Below are 12417 nucleotides of genomic sequence, written 5' to 3'. Positions count from 1 at the left end.
ATCTCAAGGGATGAGCCACTGGTGACGTGCGTGTGGCAGCATCTTCTGCCGTCTCCCTGCCCCACGGCTCGGGGCTGCGGTCGGAGCCGGTGCCTTTGGGCTGAGGGCAGGGCTTGCTCTCCTCGTTCGGGTCCCTGGCTGCTTTAGGGTTGGTAAAGCGAAGGAAGACCCACCGCGCAGAGCTGGGGAAATGAGGACCGGTCCCCATTCGACGAGGGAAAACACTGAAGAGACGAAGCATCTTCATCGCTCTAGAAGTATTCCTTAAATAAGTAGCCCTAGAAGAGGTAAGCCAAGGGTCCTGGGGGTTGCCGGTGAGGGCTGTGCGTGGCGCACGTGGCGTTTGGAGCTCGGCCGCTTGTGAGCGGTTTGCACCAGCGAAGGCTGGAGTGGTGCGGGTGCCAGCGCACCTCCGGTTTGGTGCGGCAGCACGCCCCATCGCCGGCGAGCCCGCTGTCGAGCTGCCCGCGGCCGCTGCCCTGCGAAACAACTGTCAGCCCTTTCCCGCTCGGCGGCCAAATGTCAGCGGATTCAAATCTCTGGCGGTGAACGCGGGCAGCCAGCTCTTTGCTCTTTCCATCGGTGCTGGGTCAGATGACAGGCACCCCCCCTCGAGTATTATTATCGTTATTTATTTGTATCGTGGCAGTGCCTAGGAACATCCCCCCGTGGACCAGGAGCCTTTCGTGTCGTACACTAACGCGGCGCGGGTCGTGACGTGCATCACCAGCGGAGTAAATACCGAGTGTCGTTGCGATAACGCTGCCTCCCCGCCATCCTCGTCCCCCTGCTTCCACGTCCGCTTGGAGGTAGCGGCCAGCCGTCACCGCCGGGAACACCTCCCTTGGTTCTCGTTAATGTGATGAGCCCAAACGGTGGGGAACCGGCCGCTCCTCGGGGCCGTGTTGTAGAGCAGCCTGGGAGCACCGCGAAGCTTTGGGGGGCACCACGGACCCTCTAATCCTGACGGGCAGGCTAATGCAAGCCGGAGAGCGTCTCCAGAGAGCAGGGCTGTGCAAACAGGCTGGTTTGGTTAAAACAACAGCTCTGCAATTAAGCAGAACGGGAAGGAACTGTTTCCCTGGGTTTTGCTCCACCAGACCGGCTGTCCCAATTAACTGGCTCCCCTTACAGTGTTTTTCAACTGTACAGAGATGAGCCAAGGACACATGAACGTAACGTGATCCGGGAAGATTCCCCGAGCGCCAGGAAGTTGGAGCGCTGCTGCCTCTCCTCTTTATGGACATGCGCAGCCCGGCCGCGCGCTGAGCGGGGCTCCTCCGAGCGAGGGGTCCGGCTCTCACGTGCTCCCAGCCGTAGGAATGCTGCCAGAGCTCCCTAACCCTGGGGGCTCTCGGGCTATCGCCTGGAGCGGCTATTGCTCATGGCAAAAAAAAAACCCACCCCACCCCAAAGCCCACCCCAGTTTAGAGGTTTTGCACCATCACCGGTAATTTGGGGGGGAAACACCTGAGCGACGCACACAGCAAATCTCCGCGCGTGGCGTCTCTCCTGCAGGCTCCCCAGCGCCGTGGGGCCGTGGCCGTGCCCCCCGCCGGCCCCTCGCCCCTTTTGGGGGAGGCCGGCCGGGCACGTAACGCGCTTTCTGCCCCCGCTGCCGCCGCCCCTGCCCCTCCTCCCCCTGCGGCCCTGGCCACGTGCCCCGCTCTGCCGTTCGCTGCCCTCCGCTTAGGGGCGAACGGCGGCAGCGGGACGAAGGTGCGGCAGCAGCGGCCAGCAAGAGGAGGGAATGACGGCGTGATAACAGGACTTTTGGGGATTTGCCTGAGGTCCTGTGACCCCTGTGCCGTTCGGCTTTGCTCGGGGCGTCTCTCCCTGCCAACTTCTGCCTGCAGCTCCCCCAAACCCATCGCTCGCGCTCAGGCAGGAGCCACAGCATCCGTAGCAGACGGAGATGCCGGGGCGCAGTGAGCTGATGATTTTTTGGGACGGTTTGGTGTTAACCCCCGCCACACCGGCAACCGCCCCCTCCCCGGGTCGCACGGTGTCCCGCCCAGCCCCGCGGGCATGCGGGAGGCCCAGGTGGCACGGCGAACATCATGTGAGGCGAGGAGCCGGGGGGCTGACAGCGGCCTCGGGCCAAGTCATTTTGACCATCTGCTCCGCGCTGTGCCAGGCTGACGGCCGCTATAAAGAGCGTGCGTGCCGCGCAGCGCCGGGGATCTGGCGGTAACAGGAGCTGAAGGGCTTCAGAGAGGAGCTGACTCTGTCTTTTCAGCTCTGCCTGGTGTCTGTTTATCTGCGCGCACAAATAGAGCACGCTGGCTGAGGTGGCTGGGCATTGCCGAGCTGGGCAGGGACGTGCCGAGGGCCCGGAGCCACGAGGCACCTTGGGATGGTGAGAAGGATGGGGGGGAGCAGGAGCAGACCCCGTCTTCTCGCTTAGGGGAGCAGCGGCGCGTGCCTCGGTCAGAAACGGGACTTTTATCTGAAATACGCACTGCGGCAGTGGAGGAGAAAAGCAGGAAAGGGCTTTCGCTCGGTGCTGCGGAGCAGCCGTCGCACACCCGACTCCACCTTCTGACTTCAGGGGAGGGAACCAACGTGGTCCCACGCGAGGCTTTCTCTGAACCCGCGCTTGATTTTTTTTTTTTTTTTTCCCAGGGGAACACGTTATCAAAGGCAGAAACGCGGCGGCAGGATCGAACACGGGCTGCTCGGGTCTTGCGCGCCCAGGGACGGGGTGCAGCGTGGGGCTGTGCTTCAGGACCTCGGTGTCAGGGAATTTTCTGACGTTCTGGCTTTGAATCTTAGCCCTCTCCTTTTCTTGTAACTTGTAAAACGCATCAGGCCGCTCCTAGCTTGGTGGAAAGAGATTTTTTTTCTTTGTGAGCCAAGTTGGACAGACTTCAGGATCTGCTTAATGCTGGGTCTGGTCAGACTGAGCTTCAAAGGGAGATTAATTCCATCCGAGCTTTAAAATCTTTCACGAATTGGCTTAAAAACAAGGATTATTGAAAGGCGTCAACGTCAAAAAGAACTATTTAAAAATACAATAACCGAATTTAGGGGACCAGAAATGTAAATGTGGGGAAAAAATGGGTGATGGTGACGCCCTGCAATATTCCCTAAACATAACAAGGTCTTTTATTTCCATCCCAAAAGCCCAGCGAGAATCAAAGGAAAAGAAACCTGAATCTAGTTGACTTAAAGGTCATGAGACTTAGCGTCATGATATTTGAGGGTCTCGTGATTTTTTTTTTTTTAAATGTTAATACCGCAAGCCCTGCGTTGGGAAATTCACTGCCGTCACTTATCCGCTCGGGCTTGAAGACTCAAGTGTTTTCTGATCTGCTTTAACAGAGGTTTGATGTCAGAGTTATCAAGTTACCTGTAGGAAAGGTCTTTCGTAAAGCCCATTGGAAAGTAGGAAACTGGAGAATTTTTTTTTTAATTCCTGTAACATTTCTGCTATTTGCCGGCCAGCCCAAAAGGCGTTGAGGTTTTTTTTTTAGGATTTTGGCAGCTGAAGTCACCATTGCACCTCTAGTTTTTGTCCTCAGGGATCTCGGCACACCTCAAAAAGGTCACCTGAGCGTCCTGCCCGCGTCTCGGAGAGCAAGGACTGAGGTCTGGGGCTGAAGCATCTCGTGAACCCGGTGCGGAGCTGGGCTTGGAGGCACATTTCTCTTTTGTACTTGATTTTTCTGAGCCTGCCTCTTCTCTCCCTTCCCCAGCCCTGAATTTTACCCTCACGTCATCTTGAAGCTGTTGGTTGAAATGTTTCGCATTCGGTTTATACGTAACGCTCAACAAGTGCACAGGGCAGCTCTTAAAAGGTCAAGTTTATATAAATATATAGCACGTGCGTATAAAATATATCATTTTAGAATAAATTCGGAACCGCCGTAAAACACGGGAAGATTTTCTTAAGGTAACTCATTTTGGTGCTAGGGCAGAGGACCCCTGGACACGCTATATTTTGATTTATAAGCTTTTCCGGCCAGGTGTTGCTAGCGAGAAGTGAAAAAGGCGTTGGAATTGTTGGTGCTCGAGCCGTGCCTCGGGCTGTCGGACCACAGCAACGCTCACGCGCTGCGGAGGCTCAAAAGCTTCCAGCAAAACTCCCGCCCTGCTTCCACCACGTATCGCGCCGCTTAAAATGATAAAAGATGGTTACAGGGTCGTCGGGAAATGTTGTAACTCATCGCGCCGGCGCTATCGGAGCCGTTGTCTTTATTCTGACCCCATGAAGAAGTATCGACCGTGTTTTACAATAAAGGCCCAAGGTACAGTAATTCTTCAGGCTCTTGGCTCACAGAAACGTAATTTTTGTTTTTCCAGTAAATCGCCCAAGCGTATTTCCAAATTAGACTAACAAACCGATGGTGTTAATTCTGCCGCAGCGCTGGTGCAACGCGGGGCAGCCCAAAATGCAGCCGGGCGCCGGGCGCAGCTATCGTGCCCATCACCGTGGCCTCCCTGCCCCGCGTCCAGGAGACGCCTCTGACGTCAGGTGGGAGCTTTCTGCCTTTCAGTTGTTTCACAGGGACACGCGTGTGTACATACGTGTAGGCGTTAGCACGCTCCGTCCTTGCATTACCGCGGGTGTTTCACGGTTTTTATTTCGGACGCAGCCCTGCGCCGTTCTCTGGCTTGCCAGGCGTGAAGCTTCACGCGGAGCATCTCCTCCTCTGTCCCGGGCCTCGTCCGTCTCGCAGCGCCCGTACAGCTCGACCCTGCCCTCCGAAAAGCACGGCGCTCCAGCCTCGGAGCGAATCAATCCCCGTACGGCAGGGGAGGTGCGGGATTTCCACCGGAGGTTTCCCGCCCTTCGGTGCGTACGCGCCGCCAGGAACCCTCTCCCATGGTTGCCCGCGTTCCGCTCGGTGCCGGCCCCGTACCGCCGCAAACACCTAATTAATTCCCCTGCTTTTAAGGGAATGAAGCCATACGGAAACATGCCGCCGGTAACAAATTACACGGTACTGATGCCACCAATTAATGGTGCAGGAAATAATACTATATTTCAGATGCCGAATGGGGTTTTTTTCTCCTAAATTAATTTGTCGCCCTACAATAAAATAAGGCTACTGTCCTGCCTGGAAGTTGCTAAATTAACATTCAGACATCGTCCGAAGTGCTGGAAGGGGAAAAAATACAAGGGCCGTAGAGCTTTATCTTTTTCCCCTCTTGTTTTCGTTACGTCGGGGAGCAAACAGCCCGGTAAGCACGTGAGCCTGCCGTATCGCCCGGGGATTGCGGGGACCCTCCCTGTGCTCCCAGCCTCCGCCGGCACACCTCCCGTCCCGGCGCTCCCGTCCTGCCGCACGCTGTACGCCGCCATACTTTCTAAAAACCAGCGGCTGCTCCGACACGTCGCTCCCCTCACGCTGGGGCGGTTCGTTCCGCCTTGCCCAGGCGACGCAGGAGCCTCTGATGTTTTCCCGTGCAGGCAAGGACGTGAGCAAGACCTCTGGGCTTCTGGGAGTCCGCGAAACAGGTCACAGCTTCCCTTTCCTGGGAGAAAATAGGATGCGTGACGGCAAAAGGAGGGAACGAGATGAAGTGGGTACTCCCGCCGGGGCCGGTCTTTGTCCCTGCGAGCTCGAGTCCCAGCGGCGGTACCCTTCACGTGAGAAGGAGAAGGTCCCCTCACCCGGCCACGTGCGGTACGAATGTGCAGGCTTTTTGAGATGGAATTTTATTTTATTTTTTTTTTTGACCGAAAGCACACGTGCGAACGCGTCGGTAAATGCTGATGTGCGTGGGTGCCGTAGAGCGCAGAGGGGCGTTGGGGACACAAGCTGGGACAAGTTACCCGCTCCTTCCCGGCTGGCCCCGCGGGAGGGGAAAGCAGCTTTGCTGGGTGGTGGCACCCGCAGCATGCGGGGAGGGTCGTGTGCCGGCGTAGGCTGTGGCTGCCCGTAAAGCGCTCTCGGGTTATCGCCGGGGTTGCTCCGTTGCAAATGCCCCGGAGCCGCTGCTCCAGGAACACCGGTAAGGGTTAAAAAGCAAATTAATCTCACCGGAATCGGGCAACAGAGGCGGGAGGCGACACCGGTTTAGCAGGGCTGGCGTACGGAGTGTGCCCATCTCTGTGGGCAAGGAGTGGCTCAAAAACAGCCGGGCTATCGTTGATATTTTTATTTATTTATGTGTCATTTAGAACCTTTCTTAGGGTATAATGAAGAAAAAGCAATTTAAATGCCACAGGCTGTCATCCGGCGAGGCCAGCCGCCAGCGGGGCGGATTCTCAGCGGGCTCTTGGCGGCTCGGCTGGCCGGAAGGAGCGTTGCGCAGCGACGTCGAGGTGATCCACCCGGCCACCGAAACTCCTCCTGCCCCGACGGGTGATGAGAAATAAATTTGATAACGTGGAAAACCTGGGTGTTATCGAGAAATCAGATCGGTCTCCGACTGGATTAATTCGCTGCTGGTAGCTGGAAAAATTAATAAAGCGCAGATCTGTATCGATCTGGGTGAATTTTCCGTAAAGCTGTAAAGTATGAATGTTATCCATCAAAAACTGCTGGAATAGCAGCTAAGGCTCGGGCCCGCAGGAGGATTTGTGCCGGGGATGCCGACCGTCACGGCGCGTCCCCGGAGCGTGTCGGAAAGGGGCCGGGAAGGATGTCCCGGCTTCCAGCCCCTCTGCCGAGGCTGGCGGGACATGTGGCTGGGTCCCCCCATCCCCGGATACCAGCGTTGGGACGCGGCTCTCAGAAAATAAAGCCGGATGAGTCGAGCTCCGACTCTGTGACGGCGATGGGCACAGTAGAAATCCGTGACACGCACTTCTAGGGAATAATTTCCCAGCTTGTACTGGACTGATCACAGATGAGGCGTGGATTTGGGCCAGAGACCTAAAAAATGCACAAACGAAGCTGGGTTTCAGCACCTGATAAAAGGAAAGTGTCCAAAAATTACGCTGGCCTTGGCTTGTGTTAAGAGGAGTTATCCGCGCTGGCCGTAAATTGGACCGGGATGGCTTAATTGCTCGTTTGCAGTAAATAAAGCTGTAACCGAGGTGTCTACGTTATAATGTAGAGGGGATCTCCGGGGCTACGGGGGATGACAGCCAGCCAGAGGAATCCACGCGGAGGCTCTTTGGAATGAACAAGTGGTCGGGAGAGCCGCGGGAAGACGGCGTTGCCCGGCTCTGCGCACGGACCCCCGGGGAGGCGCCGCGCTGTCGAACGCACGAAGGGCGACGCCGGGGCTGGGATCCGTCAGGATTAAACCACGGTGGTTTCTAGCTGGGTGTCCGCTCGGTCTCTAAATACGGAGAGGTAGGAGCAGTCTGCGCCCCGGAGTAAACGGCTGGGGATCCGTCAGCTTTGGTAGCAGCGCTCCCACCCTCGCCCTGGGACGGTGCCCGAAGCCAGGGTGATGGGCTTCGCCTCCAGGTTTGTTAACGTTAGCGAGGGCTCCGCGGCTCGGAGGGCATCCAAAGCCCACCCGGCGCTCGCCGACGGGTTGCAGCTCATGCCGGTAGCCAGCCCCGGGGCTGCCTAACTTAGGCCGGAGCAAACCCGCTGTCACGGCGGAGGGAGCGGTTGAGGTTTAGAGCTGGTTTTCGCCGAAGGCTTCCGAGAGGCGTGGTGGCGGGGAAGGGTCTCTTCCGCTCGCGAATACGCTGCCGGTGCTTCGCGCTCTCGGCATTTCGCTAGGCGGGCTGCGCCATTTCCCCCGTCCCTGGGGCGGTTGGAGCCTACCATCAGCTGTGTGAAACGTAAACGGCAATGCCCGGCTCTGCCCCGATGGTTTAGTTTGAAACGCTGTTCCGCAGAAGTGCGATCAACTGCCGCTTGGCTTCCAGCTCCTGCCGGTCTCTTAACAGGGAAATACTACAGCCGCCTTCTAGCCCCGCTCCTCACCCGGCCCGCGGTTAATCATTAATTCTCCCGTGCCGCAGGAGAGCCGGCGGGACTGCAACGGGAGCTGGACCGAGCTGCTCCAAAATATTTAGGGCTCCAGCCCTAAATCCGAATAAGATGCAGAATAGACCAGGAAAAAAACCGAACCGTGAAGCAATCGCTGCTGCGATTCCGCGTAGCGATAGGAGGGGTTTCACCCGGCAGCTCTCCCCTCCGGTACACGCACCTTCCTCACCGCGGTAACGCGGGATGCCGGAGTCCGCGGGTGATGTCAGGCTCCAGAAGGAGTTGGAAAACCCTTCCCTCCTCTGAGCTACGTCCTGGTAGACAGAGGGGAGTTTTCCCTGCTGGTTTCGGAGCGGATGCGCCCGGCGCCGTGGTTTGCCAGGAAACGCTTGGGAAGGTTTGGGGGCAGGTCGTGGTGTGGAAAATGAGATATTACGTCTTCCCTAGTGAACGTGTGAGAAAATGGGACCGGCTCACGATCACGTCACGAGGGCGGAACGATGCGAGGCTCGCTAGAGCCGTTATTTCCAGTGACTGATTTGCTGGGCCTTATTTAATTAGCTGTCCTGGAGCCAATCTGCCTCCGTGGTGGTGAGTTTACTCGTAAAACTAGGGCTGGACGCGGCGTCCGGTGCGCCGAGGCACCGCCAGCTTCTGCCTTGATTAGTTCCAGCTCAGAACTGTCTGATCCAGTCTCAGAAATGCTTTTTTTTTTTTTTTGGGGGGTGGGGGGGCGGGCTGCACCCTTGCTAGGCGCTTGTAGATCTGTGCTGTTCAGCCTGGAGAAGCCTAACGGTGGAGTTTGAATTACAAATGAGAAGCGCGCAGTGAGCTTGGCTGGGGTTTGGCCATTTAGCCGCACCAGTGGAAATAGTTTTAAAATTTTTTTTTTTAATTTTTTTTTTTTTTCCCCCTGAAAGGATATTATATGCTTTTGAGCGAGTAGTAGTGCCACGTTTGTCCCAAAAATAAGGAAGTCGAACTGGGGAGGAAACGCAGCTTAGCGAACCACGTGCTGTAGGGGAGCTGGCTGGAAATGGAGGCGTTTGATCCGCAGAGCGAAGTAGGGGAGAGGAGCAGGGCTGGGGTTTAGCCGTTTCTGCTCGCTTTTCCCTTGAACCTGAAATAGATACGGGTGTAAAGGCCAAGTGCTGAGCGGCTCCTAACCCAAGGGCACGAGTGGATTTTGTGTCCCAGGTAGCAGACCCCCCCGCAGCATCTCCTCCGTGGGGTTCGTTAGCGGGGCTGTCCGCGCCCCGGCTGTCTCCGCTTCCTAGAAAGCGTAGGAGCAGAGGTCCCCTGAGACATCAACCCGGCTAAAATTAACCAACGGGTGCTGAAACAGTGGGGTGGGGAGGGGGGGGGGTGCGGCTGCGGACGTGCTTCGTGTCCTCAGGGAGGCCGGCTGAAAAACCTCATGTCCGGAAAAAGAAAGTACATACTTCACCTTTAGCCATCGGGGATGGTTTCCCCGTTGTGAGAGCCATTAAAATGAAACTTTAACTGTTTAAAATGATCCTGCCCTTACCTCTGCAGCCCGATTTAGCTCTGCACGCCGCCTCGCATCCCTCCCTCCCTCCCTCCCTGCGCTGCCTCGACGCCCTCGGCGCTGCCAGCCGCGTGCTGGCCCCGTCACGGCAACACGTACCCTCGTGATGTTGCGCACGTACGGGTGGCGTTTCCAAAAGCATCCGCGGGGGTCGGACGCTTGGGTCCCCCCCGGCTGTCAGCGGGGATGGCACCGGCTGTCCCGTGGGAGCGTCAGGCTGCCGTCCCCTGGAATCTAACCCCTTCGCAGCATCGTCCTCCAGCACCCCCCCGCCAAAATCCCGGCTCCGCCCTCGTTCCTCCTCTGCTCCGGCCTCACGACTATGGTCGTTGGGTGTTGGTTGTTTTTTTGGGTTTTTTTGGCTTTTTTTTTTTTTTCAGAAATAGCAAATTTTGAAATATCCCTGCGCTTGGAGGCGTTGCGCGGACACGTGTGAGCTGGAGGGGACTGGAGCTTTCTCCCTGCCCCTGGCCACCCCGTAAAACGCGCTGCAGGCGCTAAAAAGCCAGGGCAGGGCTATCGCCGAGCCTCGCAGCGGCGCGGGAATCGCTCGCCAAATCCGAGATGGTCTCTGTATTTATTTTTCCGTCTGGCTCCGTTTGCTGACAGCGAACAACCTGGGGCTTTGGGCAGCCAGCGCCTGCGCTACATATTTTTGTTCATCCGTGCCTCTCTGCCAAATGCTGAAGTCAGAGAACTGGCTCCGGCTGGTGCCAGCTCTGGTTGCTCACACTGGGATTAACACGTAAACTGGTTCGGTCCCACTGTGGAGGCCGAGCGTGGCCTTCTCTTTTACCCCTCCGGCCGCAGTTGCCTCTGTAAAAGGTGTCGGTTATGACTTTGCTTTTGACTTTCTGCAAGAGGCTGTTCTAATAAAGTCATTTTTGGGTTTTTCGGGGGGTTTTTTTCCTGGTTTTTGCGGATGTCTTTTCACCCTGCGTGCACGTGGGAGAGCGTGAACGCCTCTGGGTCCACCACGTGCGGCCCCACGCTCGGTCCCTGGGCTGGACACTTCTTTAGAAGGGATTAAGGGGATTTATTGGACCCGGGGATCTCCAGGAAACCAAGGAGCGATCTCCAAAACCGAACGTCTCAGTTACAAGCAACGCCGTTCCGGTCCGCTCTTTTGCTTGCAGCGTTCACCCTCTCCCCAGGACTCTGCAAAGAAAAAAACTAAAACGAGCTGAAAAAGAAAAGAATTGAGCGCATTTTAAAAATTAGCTGAAAGAACGGGGTTGCATTTTGCTTTTTATCTGTGCGTAGAGCCCGGGCAGCTGCCGGGACGGCGTGGGGCAGGAGCGGTCCCAGCACGCAGAGCCCTCGCGCGCGCTCTGAGCCCCGTCCTGCTCCAGCCGGGCACCAACTCCGCTCAACGTGTGCAGCGAGTAGCTCGGTCCTCGCTATCGCTTCCAAAAGCGTCCCCGTCACCCCGTGTCTCTGAGCTGAGCCGGCTCCCGAGAGCCGAGGGACGCTCAGGATTTGGCTCGGCGGCTAGCAGAGGGCTGGCAAGCGGCCGGCTCGTTTCTCCTCTCTCCGAGCTCTATTTGTGCTTTGCTTTAGCACGAATACGTTCCTCCTGGTTGGATTTCTTCTCCAATGCGGAGATCCCGGGTCACCTCATCAACCAGCAGAAGCTGGCAGAGGGGAATTGATTTCAGCGGAGCTGTGCCGCTTCGCACAAATTAGGACTTTGCCCTAAGTAATTCGCCCTAATGAAGATACCCAAATGCTGGAAAACTTCCGGGAAATCCATCTCCTTCGATTGTCGATATATATGCGTATCGATAGATAGGCGTTAGCGCTGCGCGGGGCTGTGAAATCCCGTGTTGAAGGCAAGCGATAGATTTCAGCCGCGCCGGGTGGTTACCTGCGCGACCTGCCAGCGCGAGGTGGTGTCCTTGGCAGGAGCCCACGCTATTCCCGTTCTCCCGTGCGCGCGGAAACTTGATCTCGGCTCTTCCCGTCGCTGCGGAGCGTGACCGGGAGGTGGCTGGCGGGGGGGGGGCCGAGACGCCGGGTTTCTGCGAACCCGCCGGCGTGAGGGGGATCGTCGGGGTGGGAGCGTGGCCGCGGTCCGGCTGGGGGAACGCACGGACTCAGTCCTGCTCGGGCGCTCGTCCTTGGAGAAGCCGGCGGAGCGTTGCTGGCGAGGAGGGGGCTCGTGTCGGGGTCCCCGGGCTGTACCCCTGCCCGTGGCTCGGCGGCGGCGTATCTTATCGCAGGGAACGGCGCCGGTCGGGGCTGTCCGCAGCACTGGGGGGCTGGGGGGCGGATCCCGGTGCTCGAGCATGGCACCACGCAGAGATGCTGGTGCCGCTGGTCCTGCCTGGGGGGACGGCGGGTGCCGTGTCCCCCCCCTCCCCGCCCGAGCTGCCGTCTCAGGGCACCCCAGAGGCGCTGTCGCAGCGAGGGCACGGGGTGCGCAGGACACCAGCGCTGTCCTCTGGAGCCTGGCCGGGCTTGGCCGCCAACAAAATAAAGCCAGGTCTAAGGCTTTATGTTTCCCGTGCTTCCGACGGGTCCCTGCGAACGCTGGGCAGGGGGCTCGGAGGCCACTCGAGCGGGTATGGCTTGCTTCCGAAGAGCAGCCCACCTATCTGGAACCGCTTTCTTGCTACTTTTTAGGTAAAGCCCCCTCCCCTTGGAGCACACTGTCTGCTTGGGTCTAATTTCTTTCAATGGGACTTCAGCGTGTGCTCAAGTACTTCGCTGATTTGGGGCCCGAGTCGTTAGCTTTACGGTTGATTACTCAAGTGGATTTTAGGTGGGGGAATGAGAATGCTAACATCCAGCGAGGAGAGCTGAGCCAATGCTCAGGCTTAAATCCATACCAGCCTCAAAGGTTTAGCGCGGTCCCGCCGGTCAGCCCCGGGTCCCGGCGTCGCTTCTCCCCGCTTCCATCTCCCCCGCGGTGCCCGGGCGTCCTCCCGGCCAAAGGGAGCGTCCACGACAGCGCCCGGGCTCGGCAGCAGCCTTCCCCCGCTCCGTTTAACGGCTTAACGGCATTTGTCGGCTTTAAAA

Source organism: Grus americana, chromosome 9, assembly GCF_028858705.1.
Source record: "Grus americana isolate bGruAme1 chromosome 9, bGruAme1.mat, whole genome shotgun sequence".
In the NCBI taxonomy this organism is placed as follows: domain Eukaryota; kingdom Metazoa; phylum Chordata; class Aves; order Gruiformes; family Gruidae; genus Grus; species Grus americana.
The sequence above is the reverse complement of the archived record's forward strand: the minus strand, read 5'-3'. Positions refer to the sequence as shown.